This window comes from Lytechinus pictus, chromosome 2 (genome assembly GCF_037042905.1).
Source record: "Lytechinus pictus isolate F3 Inbred chromosome 2, Lp3.0, whole genome shotgun sequence".
NCBI lineage: Eukaryota > Metazoa > Echinodermata > Echinoidea > Temnopleuroida > Toxopneustidae > Lytechinus > Lytechinus pictus.
The window spans coordinates 589,471-595,506 of NC_087246.1; positions in this window are offsets into that span (position 1 = coordinate 589,471).

The window sequence follows — 6,036 nt, forward strand, 5'->3', positions numbered from 1 at the left end:
CTGCACATCTCCCTCATAAATACCCAAACGATTACAATATGGCCCTACTTGTGACAGTGTTTCGAACTCAATTGTTTTTTCATTGCCCTTCCCCTGATTACATTTGTTTTCGCTCTTTCTCTTCAAATTACCAAGATGCACGTGACGATATGTATTGTTTTGAAACATAACAAACGCCAGCAGACAGTGCTGCCGTGACTCATCGCGAGGTCTTTGCTGCTCGGCATCATAATAATAAAAAAAATGCTTGATATCTCGATAGCGGAGACAGAGATCATCTTTTTGGGGCCTGTCATTATAACAGGAGGTTGCAAATGAACGTGAATCCGACATGTTATTACGGATTATATAACTTGGAGTACTGGCAAGTCAATTTTTTTTTGCAAGATTAAACACACAGCATCGGATTAATCTATACAAAATTCGAGAAACCAAACCTTTTTTATTGACTTGCCGTTGCACGAACGGTGTGGACTAGCGGAAGTATGAGGCTGAGTAACGGGCTGGTACTCAGGTGGGTAGACGAAGAACGCAGGAGGAGAAAACCGGAAAAGCACAGCCACAAAATATCAAAGAAAGGGATGATATAACGCGAAATATTGATGATCCGAGAAGCAAAGACCTTGCGAATCGCGATTACATCACACTCGATGTACAAATCAGTGGATGCTTGAAGAACAACACACTCGATAAAAAGAGTGAAATTGACATAAATATAGAGCAGTCGGGTAGGGAAATCCTCTATACAAAACATGCACAAATGTTATGAACATAAAAATCTCAACGTTAAACACATTGTCAATGAATGCACACACAACAAACACAACCGCGTGGTAATTCTCATCATAGCCAACGTACATGTTCCACCTCTACACACAAACATTCACACACCAAGTCGAAGTCATGCGGGCTCCCCATTCACTCATGTGTTTTAAAAGTCGCGCGCTTGTGCTCACGTGGACGGCTTGCCGCGAATTTGCATAGGATGCAAATTAATTTAGGATTTACGCGCTCTACGTATGGCTTCGTTGTCAAGAAAATAGACGTGTATGCCACGCCTCTAGATTTCGCTTGTCTGCACAAAGGTATTTCCAAATTGATTTTGCATTGTGATCTCGTGTAATCAGCCCAAAACTGAGTGCACCATCGAAATCAGCGACCCCGGAAATACTTAAGTCCAGCTGGACAAGTTTGTAGCACCCTCGATCGCTGTGCCGTCGCAAGGGTAAGCAGCAATTTCGTATTATCTTTACTTCATAATATAAGAGAAAACTTGTCCTTAAAAGCATATTATAGGAAATTTAATTCCCTTTCAAACCATATCATTTTTGTTTTAAAAAAATGATCAGATCACAATTTTCTGAGCTTTCAAAGGGGACCTTGTATTAAAAAAGTGTGTGCCATTTTTGCTTCAGTACGCGACGCGCATTGACGTGCGTGTATTAGGTAAGGGCAGAGACCTCCCGCAGCTATCGCTGAGGCTATCGTTTGATCGTCCAGACACCCTAGTAGGAGTCCTCAAGCTAGGCTAGGTCAGTCATGTCTTGAAACTGAAATGTGTCTGGAAATTAGGAACTGGTTCCCAATTTCCTGATAATACCACTAATTTCATACCAGGGAGCTACATAACTTTTTTGAAGCACTTGCCCAGTCGGGCAAGTAAATTTTCAAATAGTTGGAAAATACTTGCCCGAATATAGATTTCACTTGCCCGAAAAAAATCCTTCAAAATAATGTTAGGCGTACGGTTTTACATACCATACCATTTACAGCTTTAAAAATACATTTTTGAACATGACTACTAATGTACCTTGTAGTTGTATTTCTTTTTTTTAATGATTTTTATCATGAACATCATGACAAAATATATGGTCAATATGCTCCTTAATTAATTTCCTAATCTCATATATTTTTCATATATTTTGGAGGGGACTAGGACACAATAGAAAAAGGGGAAATCACTGAAAATAACCAGGGAAAAAAAAAATTAAGAGAGGGGGAGACAATGAAAAAAAAATAAGAAAGACAGAAAGGACGAAGAAATAAAGGAAGGAAGAAAGAAAAAAAAAAAGAAGAAAAAAAAAGAAATAAAGATAGAAAGAGAGAGAGAGAATGGCTGCGGGGAAGAGAAAGATGGAAAGAAAGAAAGGAAGAAAGAAAGAAGGGAAAGAAGGATGGAAAGAAAAAATAAAGAAAGAAAAAAAACTGAGGGGAAGAGGAAGGAAAGAAAGGAACAAATAAAAAAAAATTGAAAAAAAGGTAAAAAGAAAGAAAGGAAGAAAGAAAAGAGAAAAAGAAAAGGTAAAGGATTGATGGAAGGAAGGAAAAGAGAAAGAAGGAAAACTAGAGAAAGGAAAGAAGGAAGAAAGAAAAGGTATAAGGATAGATGGAAGGAAAAAAGAAAGAAAAGAAAGATAGATAGAACGAAAGACAGAAAGAAATGAAGGAAGGAATGAAGGTAAAGCTGAAGGAAGGCAGAAAGAAAAAATAAGAAAAGAAAGGATGGATGGAAAAAAGAAAGATCAAAAGAACGAAAGACAGAAATAAAGAAAATCAGAAAGAAAGGAAGGAAGGAGAAAGAAAGAATGAAAGACACTAAAGAAAGGAAGGAAAGAAATAAAGAATGAAAGGGATGAAGAAAGTAAGGAAGAAAAAAATGACAGGAAGAAAATGTAAAGAATGGATGGACGGAAGGATGACAGTAAGAAAGAATGAAAATAAGGGGAAAAAGAAGGAAGGTTTAAAGAAAGAGGTAAACAAAGGTTGGATGGAAGGAAGAAAGAAAAAAAGATAGAAAGAAAAGAATTACAAAAAGAAAGACAGCTATAGTAGCAGAAAAAATGAACAAAAGGAGGAAGGAAATTTAAAGAAATAAAGAGATTCAAAAGAAGGAAAGAATGAAAAGAAGGAATGATAGGCAGAAAGAAAGAAAATAGAGAGGAAGAAAGCTCAAACTATCCAGTCATAAATAAAGAAGAAAATTTATCAATTTCCTTGGCTAACAAAAATAGTTACGAAAGAAACCACGTTTATCAACATACACACAAATGCATATGTGGGACGGTCAAACAATGTATTTCAGTGTGTGCGATACAGACGATCATTCGAAACACGATCTTTTTTAAGCATAACAGAAGTGAAAATTTCTCCTTTTACTGCTTACAAATGACAGAGCTACCCCAATTTTTAGGAAATATGGACATTACAAGAATTTTCATTAATAAGATATGTGAATTTTGACAGTTCTTTGGGAGATTTCTTCCAGAGCAAACTTCGTTCGTGCAGCACCGTACTCCGTAGAAACTGATCTACATGCATCGGCTGCGTGGACTAGGCGCTAGCTAGCTAGGTATGCTAGACTGCCATTTATTGTGTGTGTGTGTGTGTACGTCTCTGACCTGTGTGTTTATTGCAGAAAATGGCGCAAATTTTGCAATTCGAATCATGACTTATAAACTTTTTTGAAAGAAGAAATTAATGATATTGCTTTTTTTGTCTCTTTTTCTTTTCTACATTTTGATGGTGAAATATGGGGAATCTTTCTAAAATATAATTTCCTTAGGAGAATTTTGCTTGCCCGATTCGGGCAATCAGTTTTTGTCTTTGCTTCAAAACACTTGCCCGACTATAACTTTTACTTGCCCCGGGCAATCGGGCAAGCGCTTATGTCGCACCCTGCATACAATAAAATACAAAAGAACAAGTGGGGATATGACATCATCAGCCCACCCAATAAAGACATGCCTAACATTTACAATCATGATTGACACTGTGTCCTCCGCTTGGCGACAGCACGCAAACCGCGCGATTTGCGTGGTCGCCAAGCGGAAAACAAAGAAATCAAGATGGCGACGTAAAAATGGCCGTAAGCTATTCCCATCTTTTCATAAAATTTTTCTCGTTTTTTAATGAATTCTTCTTTAAAAATGAAATCGATATCGCAGAAATGTCGGAAATTAAGTTGAACCCCATGTAGTATGTACATGATTTAGGGCTAGATCTAAATTAGAGCCAGACTCCCCAGAGCCAGAGAGAAAGTAGAAATCTCGGGGGCGAAAGTTAAACTTTCAGGTTTTGTGGCCGTACGTATGTACGTGCATGACTATGCCTTAGCGTCCCAGGCTTCATAGAAAGTAAGCCTACGTAGAGTAGATGACTTTTACTCCCCAGAAGCCTCCAGGCTATGTGACTCGTGAGCGTGAGTAGAACTGTTTCACTGACTGAGTTTGACGATCACCGGAATAATGCAAATCTTTGGTTTGAAATTCAATAACTTTGTTATTTGTTATCCGATTTTGATCAAATTTTCATCATTTTACTTTGTGAATTTTACTCTATTTATTGAGGTATAAATATCTCCAGCCTGGACCAGTTAAAGTTTAACTTACGCTCAGCCGTCATTCCGCAAAGCACAGACCACTCAAAAATGAACGTATGGGACTAGACTAGAGTAGAGTGTACTGATCAAACTAGTCACTTGCACGAAAAAAAAAGTTATCATATGGATCTAAATCCAAACATATTAACTCCAATTACAATTGCAATCTATTGTCTGAGCTGGGTAGCATCAGTTATGTAATCTAATTATCAATGATTACAAGGAACAATACGAACCTGAGATGGCAGGTTTTTCACAATTATGCGGCTCATGTTGATTTTTCGTTAATTCACACGTGCATGCTGTCGGAAGAGGGAGTGTACTAGTCTAATATCAGGATCTATTCTAGACCCCGATATATGGCTTGAAGGGGTGGCAGGGGTTCTCCTGTTCTCTGGGCTGGCTCCCGGGCTGGCTCTCTGACTGCACTTAGAACTACGCGTCTTTTGATCAGCCTAAATGTGTAAGGATGGAACCATGGCAAATGTTGTGCCACCATATGGATAGTCATTATGGGTCGTTAATATAGGCATATTGTGCATTTGATATATTACAATGTAGTCTTATTCTTATATTATTCTGGTTGATCCCCAGGTTGATCAAGGAATGTAGGCCTACTCACTGTTCAAAAACACAATTTTCTTGTTGACTCGATCCTGTTCCTCATTTTTCTATCATACTTTGACTGAGTCTTTCACTCCCGTTTTGTTTCTTTTGAATTGCCCTTCTGTTGCACCTTAATCTCCCCGCTCCTCCCTCAACGCTCATTCATTCACTGTTAAGACCTCTTTTTTACTCCCTAAAAGAATACATGTATTTCATTATTTTTAATATGGCAGTGATCAAGATGTTATAATATAGAACAAGTAGGTGTGTGTTTTATAGCCATGATGGCTTTTAGACCATAGACCTTTTATTTTTGCCCGTAGACCAAGCTGATATTAACCATTAAAAGCACCCAAAAAAAATTGGAAGAGTACAAAAAGCATTTGGTGGGCTTTTTATCCTCGGGCAAAGAGCGCGATATAATCATATTATTATTTTGGTGATCAACCACAAACACCTTCCTCTATGATAAGACACTGAATTTTGCTGTACATGAGAACATGACTATCACGTTCAAGTGAATATTTAAAAAGAAATGCATTGTGATGTAGAGCCACTTTTGTCTGACCCAAAATTCTTGGCTTTCATAAAAGCTTTAATGATTTCTCAGATTCTGAAACATATCAAAATTCACTAGGACCTAAAAATTTCTACTAGATAAAGGCGCAAATTTGGAAAGGTAAGCCAACTTTATTGGTGTTATAATCTGAATATTGCAGATAAGCACAACCAGCTAAGCCTATTGGGTTGTAGTTATTCAATTCGGTCTATATTGTTATTAATTACCCGATTTGATCAAACCCTTACAAATTCCACTACTTACCTTTTATCCTAGTAATGCCCAGTGCCAGCCGCAGAGAAACATTGTGAGCCTAACAGAGCGCCTAACAGTAAGCCCAGTCACATCTTTAGGATTGTTAAGTCATTTATTTCAATATGTAAGTAATACATTGTTGTAACAGTAGGCCTCGCTGCGACATTACCAAATTAACAGAGCCTCTGATAGAGAACTCTTAGCGCTAACAACGCTTCTGTGCGGTCAATACAGGTGG